Raw genomic sequence first — 23,390 nt, 5'->3', positions numbered from 1 at the left:
AGAAAGTACAATTGGACCAATACAAAATGAGAACAACTCTCTCACATCAACCAATGGACAAATACAAAATGAGAATAATTCTGTCAGATCCTCAATTAGGCAAATGCAAAAAAGAAAATATTTCTCTCAAAACTTCAACTGGTCAAATGGAAAGCTCTTTCAAAAGTAAAATTGACCAATTGGAAAAGGAATTGCAAAAGGTTAATGAAGAAAATTCCTCCCCCAAAAAAGAATGGAGTCTACAGAAACTAATGACTCCATGAGACAGCAAGAGTCAGTTAAACAAATTCAAAAAATAGGAAAAAATAGAAGCAAATGTACAATACCTCATCAACAAAACCACTGACCTCGAGAATAGATCGAGGAGGGGCAACCTGAAAATTATAGGACTTCCTGAAAACATTGAAGAGAAAAAAAGCCTGGACTTAATATTACAGGATCTAGTGATGGGAAACTGCCCTGATATCATGGAATCGGAGGACAAAGTAGTTATTGAAAGAGTACATCGATCCCCACCAGAAAAAGATCCTAAAATGAAAACACCAAGGAATGTTGTGGGCCAAACTCCAGAACTATTAGATAAAAGAGAAAATCCTGCAAGCAACCAGAAAGAAACAATTTAAATACCAAGGAGCCACAGTAAGGATCACACAGGACCTGGCTGAATCAACTTTAAGGGATAGAAGGTCCTGGAATGAGATATTTCGAAGAGCCCGGGAGTTTGGAATGCAGCCAAGAATCTACTTTCCTGCAAAGCTGAGCCTTCTCTTCCAGGGAAAAAGATGGACATTTAATGAAATGGAAGAATTCCAAAAATTTCTGATGAAAAGACCAGAGCTAAACAGAAAATTTGGACATCAAACAGGAGGTTCAAGAGACACTTGAAAAGGTAAAAAAAAAGGGAGGGGCAGTAAAAGGGAAAAAAATGCAATCCAGTAAGTTGAAACTGGCTATATCCCAGTATGGGGGAAAAAAAAAGATTCTCATAAATCTTGAGAAATGTAACTCTAACAGAGAGAATACACCTAGCCATAAATGACAGACATCCATGACCTATCCATGAGACTACTATCTAATGGGATGTAACTGGCTTTAACCCCACTTGGGAGAAAGACTCTAATAACTCTCAGGAATTTTGACTCTATTTGATAGAATATATTGAACTAGAAGGGACAGACACTCAGAATTTTCTATGACTTAGAAAGAATGATCTAAAAAAACACTACCTCCCTAAAAAGGGGGACAGGAAAGAGATGGGAGGAGGGAGAGGATTGAATGGGGGTAAATCTCATTACACTAAGAGGGACAAAAAACCTATGGTAATAGTGGAGAAGAAGGGAGCAGAGGAGAAACACCTGAATCTTCTTCTCATCAGACTTGGCTTAAAGTCAACCTACACATACTCAGTTAACTTATAAAACATCTAACCTTTCAAGTATTAAAAGGGGAAAAGGGGAGGGGGGGACAGAGAAAGGGAAGGGGAGTGGGGGAAATAAGGGGAAATAACAAAAGGAAGGGAAGGGAAAAGGGAAAGGGGAAAGAAAGGGGAGGGTGTGATATAGGAGGGCAAACACACTGAAGGGGGTGGTATTCAAAAACAAAATACTGGGGAATATGGATAAAAGGGGGGAAAGGGGGGAAAAATACAAACAGAGGGAAGATAGCACTGAGGGCAATAAAGAATTAGTAATCATAACCTTGAATGTGAATGGGATGAACGCTCCTTAAAACGTAAGCAAATAGCAGAATGGATTAAAAACCAGAATCCTACAATATGCTGCTTACAAGAAACTCATCTGAAGCAGATATATATATATAAAAGTAAAAGGTTGGAGCAAAATATATTTTGCTTCAGCTGAAGTAAAAAAAGCAGGGGTAGCAATCCTTATCTCAGACAAAGCAGCAGCAAAAATAGATAGCATTAAAAGAGATAAGGAAGGAAACTTTATGCTCCTAAAAGGTACCATAGACAATAAAGTCATTTCAATATTGAATATATATGCACCCAGTGGGAAAGCACCCAAATTCTTAGAGGAGAAGCTGAAAGAACTACAGGAAGACATAGACAGCAAAACTTTATTAGTTTGAGACCTCAACCTCCCTCTATTAGATCTAGATAAATCGAATCATAAAACAAACAAGAAAGAAATTAGGGAGGTAAATTGTTAGAAAAATTAGATATGGTAGACTTATGGAGGAAACTGAATGGGGATAGAAAGGAATATACTTTTTTCTCTGCAGTACATGGAACTTATACAAAAATTGATCATGTACTAGGACTTAAAAACCTAATGCTCAACTGCAGAAAGGCAGAAATAGTGAATACATCTTTCTCATGTCACAATGCAATAAAAGTCATATGCAATACTGGGCCAAGGAGATATAGACTCAGAACAAATTGGAAACTGAATAACCTCATTTTAAAAAATGAGTGGACCAAAAAACAAATTATAGAAAAATTAAACATTTTATCCTAGATAATGATAATAATGAAATAACATACCAAAACCTATGGGATTCATTCAAAGTGACTCTCAGGGGATATATTACAGCTCTAAATGCTTATATGAATAAATTGGAGAAAGAGGAAATCAATGAACTAAACATGCAACTAAAAAAATTAGAGAAAGAACAAATCAAAAATTCCCAATTAAATACCAAATTAGAAATTCTAAAAATTAAAGGAGAAATTAATAAAATTGAAAGCAAAAAAACTATTGAATTAATAAAGGAAACCAAAAGTTGGTATTATGAAAAAACCAATAAAATTGATAAAACTCTGGTCAATTTGATTAAAAAAAAGAAAGAAGAAAACCAAATCACTAGTATCATAAATGAAAAAGGTGAACTCACCACCAATGAGGAGGAAATTAAAGTAATAATTCAAAATTATTTTGCCCAACTCTATGCCAATAAATTTGATAATCTAAGTGAAATGGATGAATATTTACAAAAATATAAGTTGCCCAGGTTAAATGAAGAAGAGATTAAATACCTAAACAACCCTAACTCAGAAAAAGAAATTCAACAAGCCATTACTGAACTCCCTAAAAAAAAATCTCCAGGGCCTGATGGATTCACAAGTGAATTCTACCAAACATTCAAGGAACAATTGGTTCCAATCCTATATAAACTCTTTGGAAAAATAGGGAAAGATGGAACTCTGCCTAACTCTATGAAACCAATATGGTGCTGTTACCTAAACCAGGAAGAGTTAAAACAGAGAAAGAAAATTATAGACCTATCTCCCTAATGAATATAGATGCAAAAATCCTAAATAAAATCTTAGCAAAACGATTACACAAAGTCATCACTAGGACAATACGTTATGATCAAGTAGGATTTATTCCAGGAATGCAGGGTTGGTTCAATATTAGGAAAACTGTTAGTATACTCAATTATATCAACAACAAACCTATCAGAAATCATATGATCATATCAATAGATGCTGAAAAAGCTTTTGACAAAATACAGCATCCATTCCTATTAAAAACACTAGAGAGTGGAGGAATAAATGGACTGTTCCTTAAAATAATTAGCAGTATCTATCTGAAACCATCAACAAGCATTATATTCTTTTTTTTATAGAAACAAACCCCAGAACAGTCCATTTATTGTTAAACCATAAAAGACCAAAATAACATGAAAAAATATGTAGTACTATTGCTTCCCAGTGAGTGTAACTAAGAAAAAAAAATTGCCTTCCAAGTGTCTTCTAACTCCACTGACCATATACTTCTAGTTAGAGACACTTTGTAGTAGAGTAATGTTGTCTCCTTTTAGCATGATCTGGCCAAGTTGTTTTCTTGACTTTGTTTTAGAATGAATCTCCTCTGCAGCATCCAATACAAGATTCATATACTCATCGAAACCAATTATGCAGCCTTCTATTCGCATATTTACTTGCTCATATAGCCACACCTGAATTCAGGACCGGTTTCGGAGGTATCTGAAGATGAGGTTGATGGGCTGCACCATCACCTTCTGCACCTTCTGGCCCTGGCCACGGTATGCCATGGCGGGAGCGCACAATGAGAGCACTGGGCACATTGCCTCCGGGAGAGAGTGAGCCAACAAGCATTATATTCAATGGGGAGAGGCTAGAGGCATTCCCAATAAGATCAGGGGTGAAACAAGGGTGCCCGCTATCACCACTACTATTCAATAGTGTATTAGAAATGTTAGCATCAGCAATTAGAGAAGAAAAGAAGTTGAAAGAATTAGAATTGGGAAGGAAGAGACAAAACTCTCACTCTTTGCAGATGACATGATGGTCTACCTAGAGAATCCCAAGTAATCATCTAAAAAACTACTGGAAACAATTAGCAATTTTAGCAAAGTTGCAGGTTATAAAACAAAACCTCATAAATCCTCAACTTTTCTATATATGTCTAGCAAGAAACAGCAGGAAGAGCTAGAAAGAGAAATCCCATTCAAAGTAACCTCAAATATAAAATATTTGGGAGTCTATTTGCCAAGACAGACTCAGAATCTTTTTGAAAACCATTATAAAACACTTCTCACACAAATTAAATTAGATTTAAATAACTGGGCAAATATCAACTGCTCATGGATAGGTAGAGCTAATATAATAAAAATGACAATTCTACCAAAACTAAACTATCTGTTTAGTGCCCTACCAATCAAAATTCCAAAAAATTACTTTAACGAGTTAGAAAAAATTGTAAGTAAATTCATATGGAGAAATAAAAAGTCAAGAATTGCCAGGAGCTTAATGAAAAAAAGTGCAAAAGAAGGTGGCTTAGCCCTACCCGATCTAAAATTATATTATAAAGCATCAGTCATCAAAACTGTTTGGTATTGGCTAAGAAATAGAGTGGTGGACCAGTGGAATAGACTAGGTGTAAAAGCAGGAGATGATTATAGTAATCTGCTGTTTGATAAACCCAAAGAATCCGGCCATTGGGATAAAAACTCCCTCTTTGATAAAAATTGCTGGGATAATTGGAAGTTAGTATGGAAGAAACTTAGATTAGACCAACACCTCACACCCTTTACCAAGATAAGATCCAAATGGTTACAGGACATAGACATAAAAACAATACTATAAGCAAATTAGAAGATCAAGGACTAGTCTACCTGTCAGATCTATGGAAAGGGGAGCAGTTTATGACTAAGGAAGAGTTGGAGAACATCACCAAAAACCAATTAGATGATTTTGATTACATTAAATTAAAAAGCTTTTGCACAGATAAAACCAATGTAATCAAGATCAAAAGAAAAGTAGTAAATTGGGAAACAATCTTTACAATTAATGATTCTGACAAAGGACTCATTTCTAAAATATACAGAGAACTGAGTCATATTTTTAAAACAAAAAGCCATTCCCCAATTGACAAATGGTCAAAGGATATGCAAAGGCAATTTACAGATGAGGAGATCAAAGTAATCCATAGCCATATGAAAAAATGCTCTAAATCATTAATTATTAGAGAAATGCAAATTAAAGCTTTTCTGAGGTACCACCTCACACCTCTCAGATTGGCCATTATGACCAGGAAGGATAATGATCATTGTTGGAAGGGATGTGGGAAATCTGGGACACTATTACACTGTTGGTGGAACTGTGAACTCATCCAACCCTTCTGGAGAGCTATTTGGAACTATGCCCAAAGGGCAACAAAAATGTGCATACCCTTTGACCCAGCAATACCACTACTGGGTCTATACCCTGAAGAGATGAGGAAAAAGGGTAAAAACATTACTTGTACAAAAATATTTATAGCAGCCCTGTTTGTGGTGGCAAAGAATTGGAAATCCAGTAATTGTCCTTCAGTTGGGGAATGGATTAGCAAACTGTGGTATATGTATGTCATGGAACACTACTGTTCTATTAGAAACCAGGAGGGATGGGATTTCAGGGAAACCTGGAGGGATTTGCATGAACTGATGCTGAGTGAGATGAGCAGAACCAGAAAAACACTGTACACCCTAACAGCAACATGGGAGTGATGTTCAACCTTGAAGGATTTGCTCATTCCATCAGTGCAACAATTGGGAACAATTTTGGGCTGTCTGCAAAAGAGAGTGCCATCTGTATCCAGATAAGGAGCTGTGGAGTTTGAACAAAGCTCAAGGACTATTTCCTTTAATTTAGAAAAAAAACAGATATCTTATTGTCTGATCTTGTTACCTCTTAGACTTCTCTTTAAGAATATGATTTCTCTCTCATCACACCCAATTTGGATCAAGGTACAATATGAAAACAAAGTAAAGACTTGCAGACTGCTTTCTGGGGGGGGGGGGAGCAAGATTGGGGGAAAATTGTAAAAATCAAATAATATCTTTAATAAAAATAAATTTTAAAAAAGACTTTTTATCTTTCCTGTATATTCTCTGAAATTCTGCATTCAGTTGGATAGATCTTTACCTTTCTCTTTTTCCTTTTATTTTCCTTCTTTCCTCAGTGAGTTGTAAAGCCTCATCAGATAGCATTTTGCTTTCTTGCTCTTCTTTTTCTTTGTAATGTTTTTGTTGCTGCTTCATATATGATGTTGTGAATCAGTATCTTTTATCTACTATATCAAATCCCTTTAATCTGTTCATCATCTCCAGTTCATATTTCTAAGGGATCTTATTTAGGTCATATCTACATTTCTAATCATTTTCCTCTCTTCAATTTGTCTGAATTTTGCATGATCTGGTCTACAATCAGCTCTAGGTTTTGTTTTAATTTACTGTATAGAGTTTCTTCATCTTTGGTTGCAAATCTGATTTCTATATTGACCATTTGATGATGTCCATGTGTAGAGTCACTTTTTGGGTCATTGAAAAAGAGTTTGTTATAGCCAGTGAGTTATCTTGACAAAACTTTATGAGTTTCTGCATTGCTTCACTTTGTATTCTAATAATAAACTGTTATTACAATTATCTTTTTTAGCTTTCCAATCCCCTATGATGAATATGACTTTTTCTTTTTTTGGTGTTATGTTGCAGAAGTGATCAACTCTGACCTTTTTTGCATTGGTGGTTGGAGCATAGACTTGTATTATTGTGATTTTTTTTTTTTAGGTTTTTTGCAAGGCAAATGGGGTTAAGTGGCTTGCCGAAGGCCACACAGCTAGGTAATTATTAAGTGTCTGAGATGGGATTTGAACCCAGTTACTCCTGACTCCAAGGCCAGTGCTTTATCCACTATGCCATCTAGCCACCCCTTATTCCTGTGATTTTGAATGATTTGCCTTGAATTTGAACAGATATAATTTTTGAGATCATAGTTATATTTGTAGTAATCATCTGAATTAAATTGATGTATTGCCATCCACTGTCACTCAAGATGTTTATGTTTAATCTTTCCATTTCCTGTTTGACTACATCCAACTTACCATGGTTCATAGATCCAAGTTCCTTTACTATATTATCTTTTCAGCATCAGACTTTCCTTTTATCATCAGATGTATAATATTCCTTTTGTCTTTGGCCCAGCTGCTTTCAATGGTACTAGAGCTACTTTTAGTCTTCCTCCCTTCTTCCCTAGTAGTGCATTGGATACTTCCAACATGAGAACATTTTCTGATGTCAGCTCTTTTATCATTTTAGCATTGTCCATTGAGGTTTTTTTAGTTATTTTTAGGTTTTTGCAAGGCAGATGGGGTTAAGTGGCTTGCCCAAGGCCACACAGCTAGGTAATTATTAAGTATCTGAGACCGGATTTGAACCCAGGTACTCCTGACTCCAGGGCTGGTGCTTTATCTACTATGCCACCTAGCCACTCCTGTCCATTGAGTTTTATTGGCAAAGATAGTGGAGTTTCTATTAAATGGTTTGCCATTTCTTTCTCTAATGGATCACCTTTGGTCAGAATTCTCCACTATGACCTCTCTATCTTGGCTAACCCTGCATGACATAGACCATAGTTTCATTGAGCTAAACAAGTTCTTCCACCATGATAATACAGCGATCTGTAGGGATATGGAACAATATCTAGCTGCAATGGATGAGTCAAATGAGGATTTTTGAAGATGGAGGAGGTGTGAACTTATTTGTAGGCAATAGAAAAGCAGTCAGTAATCAGGGAGCAATTGAAGTTAACAGAAAATGGGGATGGTAGAAAGGGCAATCTAAAGAAGATGAGATGGAATGGAATCATTTGTTGTCAAAAGGATTTACCTGGGCAAGAAAAAGCACCTCATCTTCATGTTAGACAAGGATAAAGGAAAAGATAATGGCAAAAACATCTGGCTGATATGAGATAAGGACAAGGAGAGAAAAGAGAGCTCTCAGGGAATAGCTTCAAGTTTTTCAGTAAGATATGAGGCAAGGATCTCAGCTGAGAGGGTGGAGAGGGGGAGCCATAGGTGGTTTGAGGAGGGATGAAAAGGTTTGGAAGAGCATCTGTGGAGAGTGGGATACTGAGTTGATTAGAGAGGTGTAGAAGGGTTGCCTAGCAGCAGAGACATACCAATTGAGGTTGTGTAACATAAATTTAGAGTGGACCCAATCAGCATGGTTTCGTGATTTTTCTCATTGTGTGTGGGAGCAAAAGCAACAGAAAATAGGAGTAATCCAAGACCAAGGCTCTGTAGAACTAATTCGGTGAGATTATAAATGACTCGAGGGACTCAAGAAGACAGTGTAGAGTTGAATTGGCTCATCAAGAGGCCATGATGGGACAGAGATGGAAGAATAACTTAAAAGAGTGATGAACTTGGAAAGAACTGAGAGACTGAAAAACTGGAGGTCACAGCAATGGACAAAAATGAGTTTTGAGGTTGAAAGACAAGAGGTAGAGGTGCAGTCAATACTAGAAATGGAGGCTAGGAAGAATGTTATCAAGAGGGCTCTGGGTCTCAATGAGAGTAGATGAAAGAAGTGGGAAAAGAAAAGATTTAATATGAAAGCAAATTGGTTGCCTCTGGAACAGATATTCCAAACTGCACAGTGGGCAGCTTTAAAATGGGGACATTGAAGGGTTTGGGTTGAGGGGAATAGTAATAAGGGATTGGGTGAGAGAGGTGGAGTGGAGAAGTATGTTTGAATGATGATCCTTTGTGGCTCAGAATCACTAGAATGAGAAAGACATGAGACCGGGGAGAGTTTGTTGATCATTAAGGAATGAGTTTTTGAAAATTTTCATTGTCCATGAATCTCTGGCCTCTGGTGGGGGGGACCCATTTTTAGGCATTTCAGGCTAGGGTACAAATGGTTAAAGTTGAAGGAAAGGTGTTACTTCTTTTCTCCCAAGTTAAAAGGACCAGGCTAGATGAAATGCTCTTTCTCCTCTTCCCTGGAAGAGAGAAGTTTGGTACACAGTGAAATGATGTTCTCTTCTTTCTTAGCCAGAGACATGAGACCAGATGGAACTAGTTCAGTGGAATGGTGTTTTCTCCCCTTACCACAAAGCCAAGAAACCTGGTACTTTATGGAATAGTATTTCTTTTCTTCAGAGGGGAAACTGGAAACCAGGAGGGAGATCTGGCATGATGAAATGGCATTTTCTCCTCTTACCCAAAAGGGTACATGATAGAATAGTATTTCTCCTTTTCCTATGAGATGCTGACACCAGGCAGGAGACCCAGCATGATAAAATGACATTTCTCAATTACACCAAAATTATGTCATTTCACTTCATATAGTAGCAAAGAATTGAAAACAAAGTAGATGCCCATCAATTTAAGAATGACTAAACAAATTTAGGTTCATACATGTGAGGAAATATTATTATACCACCACTTCATTAATTATAAATGCTTTTTAAAAAACTATATATAACAGAACTCTAAAATTTCAGATAGAATCCACTTCTTTTTTATATATGGAAATGTTTGTTGATAATTGTTAAATTCACATCAAAAGTGAAAAAAACCTGACCTGGCTATGAAGAGCACAGAGAAAACATATTATACTGATGCAAAATATAGTAAGCAGAATCAGGAAACAGTTGTGCACAATGGCTATGATAATGTAAATGGGGGGAGAGACAAAAAAAAAGGACAGTAAATACAGTGTAGTTATAATGATCAATCTTGGTCCTAAAGAAGACACATTATATTTCCTTCTTTTTTCAGGGGTGAGGGACTATGGGCTTGAAATACAGCAAATATCAAGTTTGTTGATATACCAGTATTACTATCCTTTTTTTCTCCTTACTTTTTGTCCTTTGTTATAAGGAATGCCTTCTGGGGAAGGAGGGTGGGGAGGGAGGGAATTTATATTGAGAAATCAAGGTGATATAAAAAACAAAAACTATCAATTTTTAAAAGAATTCCTTATGTTCTGATTCAGGCACTAGGTCTCCTAGAGAGACATTTCTTGATTCAACAATACCTTTGACAAAAATAGAAGATAGTCTTTACGATTCTTCTGTAGAAGAACAAAGCTAGTGGGTTATTCAAACAATGCATATCTGATGAAAAAAGGTTTGCTTTTTCAGCTGGCTCCAAAGCTTGGTTCCTTTTTTTGGTGAAGTCTAAACCACAGGGTGGCACTACAAGTCTTGGGGAGACTATAGGACTCCAGGAAAGAAGTACACACTGGAAAGAGAGAAGGTTGCTATGACAGCAACCCCAAGTTCAATTCCTTCTGGGAGCAGCTAATGCATTATGTGAATACTTTATGGATTCCTGTGAATCTTTAACATCTTATGTGTTTTCTGTGGGATAATATAAAGGTTGTCTAATAACCAATATCCATTGTACACTGAGTACCTGGACATAATATGATGTTCCTACTAGCCATGTTTTGCTACACCCTAAATACAAGCTAAAACTGAAATTTATATTGGAATTTTTCTAATTATATTTTATTCCCCCCCCCAGCTACATGCAAAAACAAGTTTCAACATTCACTTCCAAATCCATGGGTTCCAAATTTTCTCCCTTCTTCCCACCCCATTCCCCCTCCTTGAGAAAGCAAGTTACTTGATATACATTAAAAAGGTATAATCATGAAAAACATTCCTACAATAGTCACGTTGTAAAAGTAAACATAACCCCTCCCCCCCAATTGAGAAACCTTAAGAAAAATTAAGTGAAAAAAAAAAGAGGAAGCTTCAGTCTATATTTAGACACCACCAGCCCTGGAATGGATAGGATTCTTTATCGTGTCCTTCAGAGTTCCCTTGGTTCATAGTATTGCTGAGAAAAGCTAAGTCATTTACAGCTGATCATCCTGCAATATTGCTGTTACTTTGTATGAGGTACATTTCCCATTGCACCTGCTCTGGTAACATTTTTACTGAGAACATCCTGTTCATCATTTCCCATAATAGAAGTGCGTTTCGTCTCAACCACATACCATAATTTATTCAAACCATTCCCCAACCACTGGACATCCCTTCAATCTCCAGCTCCCTAGTTCTTTCTCTGGATGTGGGTGGTACTTTAACATCATGAGTTTTTAGAATTGTCTCTGATCACTGTATTGTTGAAAAGAGCTAAGTCTGTCATAGTTGATCATCACACAATGTTGCTGTTACTGCACAGTATTTCTGTGATTCTTCTCACTTCACTTAGCATCAGTTCATTTGAGTGGCTTCAGGCTTTTCTGGAATCCACCTGCTCATCATTTCTTTTTTTTTAAGGTTTTTGCAAGGCAATGGGGTTAAGTGGCTTGCCCAAGGCCACATGGCTAGGTAATTATTAAGTTTCTGAGACTGGATTTGAACCCAGGTACTCCTGACTCCAGGGCCGGTGCTTTATCCATTGCACCACCTAGCTGCCCCCTGCTCATCATTTCTTACAGAACAATAGTATTCCATTATATTCATATACCATAATTTATTCAGTCATTTCCCCATTGATGGGCATTCCCTCAATTTCCAATTCTTTCTACCACAAAAAGTGCTGCCCTAAATATTTTTGTATATGTGGATCTTTTCCCGTTTTTTAATGATCTCTTTCAGATACAGACCCAGTAGTGGTATTGCTGAATCAAAGAGTACGCACAATGTTATAGCCCTTTTAGGCATAATTCCAAATTGCTTTCCAGAATGGTTCTATCAGTTCATAGCTCCATCAACTGTGCATTAGTTTGATAATTTTCTTTAAAAGAACTTCATGGGAAACAACCTGAAAGATGGCAACAAGAAAGGATTGAGTCTTAGGCTCTCTCTGATAAAACTCATAAGCTAAGGACTCTAAACTTTCAAGAGACAGAACCCACAAAGGGACCCAGAGAGGCAGTTCTCCTACTCAAGGTAACCTGGAAAAGAGCAGAAAGGCTCTGCTCCCCGGGGTCGGAGGGGCGGCCCACCAGAGGGAAGGAACTTCAGCCTTCCAGAGGAAGCCCCAGGGCACTAGGAGCCCCAGCTCACAGCAGTGGGGGAGTCTCCTGAGCTACACCCCTGGGAGCACTGGGCACAAAGTGGGGGAACAGCGGGGGACCTCTGCCAGAGTGAGCACGTGGAGCCCAGCCCCCAGGGCACACAGCAAGCATCATGGTCTTTCTGGCAGCCCAGATCCAGGAACAGAAGCAGGCAGAGCCAGTAAGCAGGAGCCCCCAGGGCATGAGCCCATTGAGCAGAGGGAAGGGAGTGAAGAGAGACTGCAGAGCTCTGTCCTCTGCCTCTGGAACAGGACTCTGGGGCTCTGACCACATTCAGATTCTGATCACAGTCTAGGCCCCCCCATAGAACAGCAGGCCCCCCCTCCACCTCAGGCCCGTGGCAGATGGGAGTGCATATTCACAGACCAGGAGGGAGGACAGAGCCTCACACACACTGAGACCCTTGTGGAAGTGTCCCAAAAGCTCAGGAAGCACCCCCAAAACAGGCTAAGGCTGGGAAAATGAGCAAGCAGAGAAAATAGAGGAACACCATTGAGAAATATATTATCTATGATCCCAAGAGGGATGAATATACTCAGTCTGAAGATGAGGAAACACAAGCTCCTGCATCTAAAGACTCCCAGAAAAATAGAAACTGGGATCAGGCTATGACAGAGCTCAAAAAAGACTTTGAAAATCAAATGAGGGAGTTAGAAGAAAAACTGGGAAAAGAAATGAGAGTGATGCAGAAAAAATATGAAAATGAAGTCAGCAGCTTAGTCAAGGAAATCCCAAAAAAGGCTGAAGAAAATAGCATGCTAAAAACCAGCTTAGGTCAAATGGATAAAACAGTTCAAAAAGTTATTGAAGAGAAGAATACTTTAAAAAGCAAAATTGGGCAGATGGAAAAAAGAGATAAGAAAACTCTCTGAGGAGAACAAATCCTTCTGACAAAGAATAGAATTCAGGGAGATCGATGAATTTATCAGAAATCAGGAATCAATACTTCAAAACCAAAAAATGAAAAATTAGAAGAAAACGTGAAATATCTCATTGAAAAAAACAACTGATATGGAAAACAGACTTAGGAAAGATAATTTAAAAATTATTGGAATAACTGAAAGTCTTGATCAGGAAAAGAGCCTTGACATCATTTTCAAAGAATTACTATAGGAAAATTGCCGTGATATTCTAGAAGCAGAGGGCAAAATAGAAATGGAGAGAATCCACCGATCCCCCCAAGAAAGATCCCAAAAAACCAACCCCTAGGAATATTATAGCCAAGTTCCAGAACTCCCAAGTCAAAGAGAAAATATTACAAGCAGCCAGAAGGACACAGTTCAAATATCGTGGAGCTGCAGTCAGGATCACACAGGACTTAGCAGCAACTACATTGGAAGCTTGTAGGGCCTAGAATATAATATACTGGAAGGCAAAAGAGCTTAGAATGCAGCCAAGAATGAACTACTTAGCAAGGCTGAATGTCCTCTTCCAGGGAAAAAGATGGACTTTCAATGAACCAGGGGAATTTCAAATGTTCCTTTTGGAATGGCCAGAGCTGAACAGAAGGTTTGATCTTCAGATACAGGACTCAGGTGAAGCATGGAGATTGGAGGAGAGGGGGGAAATATGAGGGTCTTAATGATGATGAACTGCATGTATTCCTGCATAGAAAAATGACACTGATAATACTCATATGAGCCTTCTCAGCTAATAGAGCAGGTAGAGGGAGCTTTTATAGTTGAAGCACAGGAGAAAGCTGAATTCGAAGATAAAATATGGTGTAAAAATGGAGTCAATAGAAAAAAGGGAAATGTAATGGGAGGAAAAAAAAGGAGAGGGGGAATAGGCCAAGATATTTCACATAATAAGATTTTTCTTTATTACAATGAGCTATTGCAATGATATAGAAGGGGAGAGGCAAGGGGGAATGAGGGAACCTTTGCTCTCATCAGAGGTGGCTACGAGAGGAAACAGCATATATACTCAATAGTGTATAGACATCTGGAGTAAGAAGGAGGGGGAAGCAGGGCGAAGGGGTGGTGATGTGAGTAAAGGAGGAGAGGATGGACCATGGGCGGAGAGTGGTCAGATATAACACATTTTCTTTTTTACTTCTTGCAAGGGGCTGGGATTGGAAGGCCTGTCCAGGACCATGGGGCCAGGTGCATTCTGGGCCTAAGGGGTGGTATGGGGCCTCAGGGCCTCTTGGCCCCAGGACCAGGGATCTGTCTGCTGCACCACTCAGCTACCCTACAGCAGAGTCAGAGTGAAAGGAGAGAGAAAATATAGTACATGGTAGTGGAGAAATAAGAAAGGAGGGAGTTGCGATCAGCAGTGGCAATGTTGGAAAAATATGGAAGTAACTTTTGCGATGGACTTACCATAAAGAATGTGATCCACCCATGACAGAGTTGTTGGTGTTGGAACAAAGACTCAAGCACATTTTTTATTATTATTATTTGGGGGAGGGTGCAGGGCAAGTGGGGCTGGGTGGCCTGCTTGGGGCCACATAGCAGGGTGGTCTTTGGGTGTCTGAGGCCGGATTTGGACCCGGGTGCTCCTGGCTCAAGGGCCAATGCTCTGTCTGCCACCCAGCCACCCCTACTATTGTTACTATTTTATTTTGGGTCTTTTTTTTCTTCTTTTTGGTTTTTGCAGGGCAGTGGGGATCAGGTGGCTTGCATGTCACACGGCTGGGTGATTGTTGGGTCTACGGGGATGGATGCCGGCTCGGGTGCTCGTGGCTCCAGGGCTGGTGCTTCGTCCACGGTGCCACCTGGCCATACCTACAATTATTACTATTATTTTTTTAATTTTATTTTTTTCTCTCCCCTTTACTTTATCACTCAAGCAAGTCTATATTCAGGGGGGAAGGGGGTATTTCGTTTACTCTTCAACAAGAATATTTTATTAATGTAAAAAAATTTGTACGAAATGAGAATAAAAAAATAAAATTTAAAAAAAAGAACTTCATGTGGGGTGGCTAGGTGGTGCAGTGGATAGAGCACCAGCCCTGGACTCAGGAGTACCTGGGTTCAAATCCTGCCTCAGACACTTAATAATTACCTAGCTGTGTGGTCTTGGGCAAGCCACTTAACCCACTGCTGTGCAAAAACCTTAAAAAAAATAAAATAAAAAAAGAACTTCATGTATTCAATTAAAAATTAAGCTGTTGACAAGCACAGGATAATGAAGTAATAACTCAGGGTCTCACAAACAAATATCAGATACAAGATTAAACCTATGCTTCATAATTCCAAGTCTGTTTGATAACATTATATTGCCTGATTAGTTATACAAAGACAGCATCACCAAACCAACACTGCAAGAAGAACCATTCATTCACAGATCCTGTTCCAAACCCAATATTTACACTTGTCCAATTTGGCTTTGAGGCAAAATCACTCTTTTTGTGTTGTTATCTTCATCAAGAGTTGCATCTAGAAAACCTCAAAAATAGTTTATAAGTCTCTTCACATGCAGGGTAAATAAAAGAGTTCTTAGTTGCTATTTAATATTCATTGAATTTATTCATGTAGGATAGCTTTTACTCTACCCCATAGAAAATGTAGAAAACACAAAGGACTCATAGTAGCTTACTATCAAAATCCTTTCTTTTGAGTTCTACGTTTCTCCAGGGTCTGGTTTCACTGCATTGCCCTATGGCACTGCCTTTGCCCACAGGTCTCCTTTCACAAGGAAAATGACTTGGGGTTTATTAGTGAGGCAATTTCCCAACATTCCAGTGGGTCCCACTTTCATTCCAGAGACTGATATAAGCATTCTCCCTTATGGTGTTCTCCTAAGGGCTGGAACTCCTTCTGGAAAGGTAAGGAACTTAGACTTGCTAGACAGGCACCTACCTCTCCACCCACAGCCTACCAGTGAGTTCCAGTGAGTTCTTGTGAGAAACCCATGGAGACCTCTGGTCCTATGATACCACCCAGAGGACTTGAATTCCCTAGGAAAAAAGAGATGATTGGGATTGCTGGAAGAGCAACTCTTTCCCATCAGACCTTCATTGTCAAAAGAACACATGGTAACATTAGAGGGGAAAATGCAGAGGCCATTGAATCAGGTTGGAGCCTCCACAGGAGCCATGACTATCCCTATCCCAAACCAGCATAAACTGCCAAAAGAACATGAAAAGTAAAGTAAATGGGTAAAGGAAAATGCCAGGGTGGTGGGGGTCTCTGCTGCTTACCAAAAGCAGAACTTGGAGATCATGCAACAAAAGCAGAAAAAAAATGAGAAAAAGGAAGAAACCAAATAACTCTATGGCTCATGCCCATCTCTATTGCTTATTGATGATGTGCCTGGAGTCAGTTCTTTCACACTCAGGTCTATATGGGTTTTTTACAGCATTCACAGGTCCCAGGAATGATGACATCCCTTCTTCCAGGGTTTATAGTGAATTCCTTCTTCCCCGGCAGCCTCTAAGATATTCGTACTTTTTTTTTCTTTATTCCAATGGAACTTATTATAAAGGTAGCATTATAATAATTTAAAAAAAACATGACACTCAAATTCCAGGGTTTCTGTTCTCCCCATTTTATGGCTCAGATATCCCTGGTTTTCATTTAGTTTTGGAGCATTAGTCTGTGCTTTATCCTCTTCTTTCTTGAGAATGAATAAAATAAATAAAAATTTAAAAAAATACAAATAAAAAGGCAGAATTAAATACCTGTATTCAAGAAGCTCATGTTATAACAGTGGATACAGCCTAGACAAGAAAGTTTCCACTGCTTGTCATATGGAAAAGTCCTGCGATCTGTAGTGTGTAAGCAGCAAAACAAATCATCATGTATCTTTAATGTCATTTCCACTGATAAAATCAGTTTGAACTATTAGATAATGGTTCAAGGACTTTGATGGAGATAACTTTTTTTGGGGGGGTGGATCTTAAGTTGCTTTGGCTACAGCATCCCCAGAGGCAATGGCCTGGCCACATCTCCCCAGGGGCTGATTCCCAGGATGATGGCTGTGGTGGTTGCCCTAGCAACTGGACTTGTGGTCTGGTGGGAACTGCTACTCTTGGAGTTCTTTGGCTCACCTACCAGCAGATAAGATCATTTATAACCTTGGTGGTGATAGTGACAAGTGACAAATGAGGAAGGAGGACCTCTTTGGTGATTGCCCCCTTAGTGATGGCAGTGGGGACTAGGCTGGAAATAGAACTGCAAGAATCTGACACTGCAAAAATTCCTTTCCTCCATCCTGTTGAGTTCTAGAATTATGATGATTAGTAACTCTAGAGGTTTGAGCTTCAGGCATTCGAACCTCTTGTGAGAAGTTGGAATTCAGGAATTCTCTTGAGATCCCATAATTCCTCACTTTTACAGCTGCTCCACAGTTCAGAGTATATGTTTCTTCAGGGCTATGTCCAGGGAAATCTATACTACCTCCTTCAACTAGGGCTGAGGTGAGTGTTGGGGCAGGGGATAGCTACTAGGAAGATATGCCAATTTACAGGTACCCCCCTTCAAGTAGATCTCTGATCTACTCAGAAAATGAAAAGAGACAAAAAGAATTTGATTGAAGAATCATTTTAAAGGTTAGCACAAAGTGTGGTTCTTCTTTCAGTGGTATGTCCTGAAGTGGTCAGAGTCAACTAATTCATCCTTGTCAATGAGATTCATCCTCTATGAGACCTCCAGGAGATATCCAGCTTTTTTATAGGAAGTTCAAATCAAAAGTCAAAAACAAAGACTTGCCGAATTTGATCAGGGTTTTTGATCAATATTCTTGGAAATTTTATTGTTTTCCTTTCACATCACAGGAATTTCTAAATATATGACCTCCCCCATTCTAAATTTCTTCCCTAATAATTAGGTCCTTGCTTGTAATAAAGAAAAACAACTAAGCAAAAACAACTGGTAAAGTGTCTCCCCTCTATATTCTCTGTGATTAAGGGACAGTGGCATCCTTGCTAATTCTCTCTTTTTTTCCCCTTTTTCTTCTTTGGTTTTTGCAAAGTAATGATTCTCATAACTATTCAGAGTCCAACATGCTGTTAGTGTTCATTTTGTTTACAAGAGGTTAATCATTGTTCTGCTTCTGCTTCTGCTTGCTGTATCAGTTCTGAATTCTTCATCTGTATAATTTCTTGCTGCACATTCCATGGTCACACAGCTAGAAGTATCAAGTGTCTGAAGTAAGAGAAGAGGAACGTACGTTTCTTTATCTGTTCTCTAGGGTCAAAATTGGTTATCATATTTATTCAGAGTCCAACACTCTGTTAGCGTTCATTTAGTTTACACTAGTATAGTCATTGTTCTGGTTCTGCTTACTGTATCAGTTCTGAATTCTTCATATGTGTAATTTCTCATGGCATATTCCATTCTATTCTTATTTGTGATTTGTCCAGCCATAGGCATAGAGCAGTGACTTTGCAGTTATCTCCTACCACAAAAATAAAATGCTGCTATGAATACTGGAGTATATAATGTACCTTTCTTTTTTTAACTTTCAAGTCCTTGAAGTTTATGCCAATAATGGGATTACAGCCTAGTCTTTTGAAGAATGTTTTTAGTGACAAATTTTTGTCCTTTGTAGATGGTTTGATTTTCAGAAACAGCTGAAATTCATTTGGAGTCAGGCTTGATGAGTTGTACCATATTTGGACAAAAATAAACCTACGACAAACTAATTCTTGTTTTGTTTTGTTTTGTTTTGTTTTTTTTTGTTTAGTTTTTTTTGCAAGGCAATGGGGTTAAATCCTCCTGACTTCAGGGCCAGTGCTCTATTCACTGCACTACCTAGCTGTCCCTAATTCTTGTTTTCTTAGGTGGCTCCTAAATGATCTCTGAAAATAGTTCTAAATGAGGAGATATAAAGGTATTCTAAGTATCATTCAGTTTTTTCTAAAGGCAACTCTTTGCTTAGCTGCAAAATACTCCTTAACCAGTCTTCCTGTTTTCTAGTTTTTCCCCTCTCCAATCTGATTGACTTGACATTAGGGGATCCTGTAGTGTTGAAATGAGTTTCCCATTCACACACAACTCCCTTATGGGTGATCTTTGTACTTGCTCAATCTCTTCAATGATGGTGTGTTTGTCCATGGGACTGTGTGTTTGTGTGTGTGTGTGTGTGTGTGTGTGTGTGTGTGTGTGTGTGTAATAGGTTTATGGAGGGAACATTCTAAGAACTCCTTCTTATATTAGTTCAAAAAAAAAGCCTTTGCTATGAGCTAATTGTGTCCTTTGGCTGACTGTTGAGAGATAAATATATCAGTGGGGGTCTATGAGTTGTAGCTTTAGGAATGTAGACTCACAGAGTAACCTAAGGAATACCTATCTGCTAATGGTACTCTAGACAGTATGAAAAGTCACTGAATAATTTCAAATAAAGCCATAATAGGCTAATTTGCACAGCTAAAATTCATTACCTTCCTTTAAAGTGCTATTTGTTATAAAATATAAAGATATTTTAAAAGTAATTTGAAACTATACCCCAAACATATATATATACATACATATATATACATATATAAATATATATTTTTAAAGGACCTTTATGTTAAAAATATGTATAGCAACTCTTTTGTGGAGATGGCAAAGTATTAGAAATTGAGGGGATGTCCATCACTTGGGAAATGGTTAAACAAGTTGTGGTTTTTGATTGTGACTGAATGTTACTGTGCTATAAAAAATGATGAACAAAATGCTTTCAGGAAAACCTGGGAAGATTTACATGGCCAAAGTGAAGTGAGTAGTACCAGGAGAACACTGCAAATAGTAAAAGCAATACTTTATGATGATCAACTGTGAATGACTTGGCTATTCTCAGCAATTCAATGATTTAAGACAATCCTAAAGTGCTCATGATAAAAAAAAAATGCTATCTACCTCCAAAGAAAGAACTGAATGCAGATTGAAGTATATTTTTTAAAACTTTATTTTTTCTTGGTTTTTTTTGGTCTGTTTTCTTTCACAACATGATTAACATGGAAATATGTTTGCATGACTACATATGTATAACCTATATCAAATTAGTTACCTTTTCAATGAGAGGGATGGGGAGAGAGGGAGAGAGAATTTGGAACTCAAAATTTTTTAAAAACAAATGTTGAAATTTACTTACATATAATTAAAAAAATCAAGTAACGTATTTGAGGGGGTAAAAAGTAAGTTCTGTTAGGAAAAGTGTAATTATTCTTGGAATATTGACTACACTTTTACAATTAATATGACAAATGTGATCATTCTTTGAGCAGAAAAACTTATGCACCAAACAAATTTTGTTGATGAATATTTCTGCAATATTAGCAACAACAGAATCACAGCTCTACAGTTGTCAACCCAGAAAGGACAAAGATTTGTTACTGCTAAGATTATTCAAAAGTAGGGGCTACATCCATAGATGATTTAGTGGATAGAGTTCTGGGTCTCAAATAAAAAGACGAGTTAGAATATGACCTTTGTAGCTATGTGGTCCTGGGCAAGTCTTTCACAGCTGTTTGCTTCAGTTTCCTCATCTGTAAAATGAGAATAATAATAATAACACCTCTTTTCCGGGGTTGTTATGAGGATCAAATGAGATAATAATTGTTGAGCTTAGCACAACCTGTCCCTTCCTCTTGTCTTCCTTTTCAGTCAGAGAAATGTTTTCTGTTCTGGCCAGAAACTGAGGGCCTTCCTCTCCTTAACTGATATTTTTGTGATTGTAAACTAGGTCATCTTTTGTTTCAATTCTTACCTGGTCCTTAGTCTTTGAATGGGCGTTGCCTCAGAAGAACAGAGACCTAGGAAAGACCTTAATTTAAAAAGAACAAGGTCACTCACTGTATCTTGGACCATCACCAATCATCTTGACCTTTGTCTTGCCACTGGACTTCAATGACTCTGACTGGAGAGAGTGAGGTTTATGACTTTGCTCAGCTCTGCCTCACTTAAATCCACTTCATTCTCAAGTTAAGACCTACCCTCCTGATATCATTGGTTCAGCAAGAGTAAGGAGTAAACTGAAGCTGGGGAGACAGAGTTATTTACTCTAAGTCTCAAGGGCAGTTGAACATCAGAGGCAGGATGCTCCTCCCTCTGTGGATGCCCATCTCTATTCCTCCATGCCTGAGTCGAAGGTCTTTATGAGTTACATGGAAGAAAAAAATCATCAGGTGACCATCTCCCTGAATTTAACTCAAATGACAGGCACACACTCTTGTCATTGAGACCAACCAAGTGATACAATCAGTTTAGGAGGAAGAAAATTTTAAGCATTTAAAATTCTTTTCTATCCCTGGTCTATAAGACAACAATCTATTTTTATATCTTACTATTTGGGGTTTTGTTTTGTTTTGCGAAAGTTGTAGAATTCTTGCCCTGTTGGCAGAGGACTGGGGAACACAGACCTATGTGAGAAGGAAACAAATGCTAAGATGCTGTGAAGCTGCTATCGGTAGGCTGCTCAGAAGCTCAGTTCCAGTTAGGAGATGAGACAAGGCTTTGGAGGAACTCCACTGGTTTAAGATGGCATCAAGAAAGAAGACATCATCTGGCATTTTCCTATTTTTATTAATTATCCTAGGGCAATTATGCTAGGGCAATTAGGTGGCACAGTGGGTAGAACTTAAGACTTAGAGTAAGAAATAATTGAATTCAAATCTGACCTCAGATATTTGCTATGTGACCCTGAACAAGTCACTTAGCCCTGTTTTCCTCAGTTTCCTCATCTGTAGAATGAACTGAAGAAAGAAATGGCAAACCACCCCAGTATCTCTGCCAAGAAAAACCCCAAAGGAATCACAAGAAATCTGAGACTATTGAAAAATGATTGAACAACAACAACATATATGTGCTAAGCTCAATTGTTTTTATGCTACAGGAGTGCAAATTTTTGAAACCTGGAACAAAGCCCCAGTTGCTTTGCCCTAGTTGTGGCTCTAGAGCTCATGTGCAATGCCTTTCCAGCCTTGTGAGATATAACAGAGATTATGCTCTGCTCACAATGACTTCAGGAACCCTAGGGCTTCTCCTGGCCAAGATGAGGCATTAGAAGACAACTCTAATAGGGATTTTTTGAATAAGCATATTTTATTCCTAAACTAAGAGACAATAGGGCTGTTACAGTTGGGTGGATCCAGGTTGGGTGAAAGTTGGGTGGACCCAGGATTTTACAAGAAAGGGTACTCCCAACCACCAGTGCAAAGAGACTGCAATATCTCCATGTCTTCTCATCCTATGATTCTTGTCTAGGTCCTTCCATAAATTTTCCTTAAAGGATTGACACAATTTACTGGAAATCTTTTAATGTATTGTGAATATTAATATAGTACTTAGGCTGGCTGTCAATGCACTAGCCTATCTTGTTTTCTTGTCTTAAGTGTCCTTGATGAATATTTTTTATGATACGCCAATGCCTTCTTACCCACCCTGAGCATTTCCATTGCCCTTTAGAGGCACAATTTTGATTCTTCAGAGATTGTGGGTGTTTCATGAGTCACAGTAAAATAGCATTACCAGGAGAAAACTGATGTTGAAAAGATGGGGCCCTTTCTATTAAATTCCAGGTCCATATTAAATGTTATGAATATTAAGACAACAGCCAGCAATTTCATTAAATAGACATTGTACCATATCTGTAAAGACAAAAACAACACATTCCTTGCCCTCACAGAGATTTTGTTCAGACCTTATTACTAATGTAATATGGACTATAAATCCCTAGGAGTCCCAGAGATTCTTTAAGAAGGTAAAAAATATTTTCAGAATAATACTAACAAAAAAAAAAGGGGGTGGTGGCTAGATGACACAGTGGATAGAGCACTGACAGGAGGACCTGACTTCAAACTGGTCTTGTGACCTGAGCAAGTCACTTAACCCTATTGCCTTTCAAAAATCCAAAACAAACAAAGAACCCCCCCCCCAGAATAATACTGACATTTTCTTATTGAAACACTTCTCCCTTTTCCAATTACATTTTTGTGTATGGTTACATTATTTTTCATATACTACATCTAAAACAACATAACACCACAGATTGAATACAGAAGTAGATATGAAAACCCAGCTGTCTTTGGTTAAGCTGACATTAAAGATATTTCAAAAATATATAAAATAATGTCACCATTGTCATTATGTTCTTGGTTTTGGAAAATATATTTTTTTTCCCTTAAAATGTAATGGGTTTGTTGTTATTTTTTAATGAATTGATAAATAAAAGTG

At 38.1% G+C, this 23,390-nt stretch overlaps 1 pseudogene; it reads right to left on the bottom strand.

Annotated features, from left to right (window-relative positions):
- Positions 1-3,583: 3,583 nt before the first annotated feature.
- LOC141489643 (small nuclear ribonucleoprotein E-like) lies at positions 3,584-4,033 on the bottom strand (annotated as a pseudogene).
- Between the last annotated feature and the right edge of the window lie 19,357 nt (positions 4,034-23,390).

This window comes from Macrotis lagotis, chromosome 5 (assembly GCF_037893015.1).
Source record: "Macrotis lagotis isolate mMagLag1 chromosome 5, bilby.v1.9.chrom.fasta, whole genome shotgun sequence".
NCBI lineage: Eukaryota > Metazoa > Chordata > Mammalia > Peramelemorphia > Peramelidae > Macrotis > Macrotis lagotis.
The sequence above is the reverse complement of the archived record's forward strand: the minus strand, read 5'-3'. Positions and strand labels throughout refer to the sequence as shown.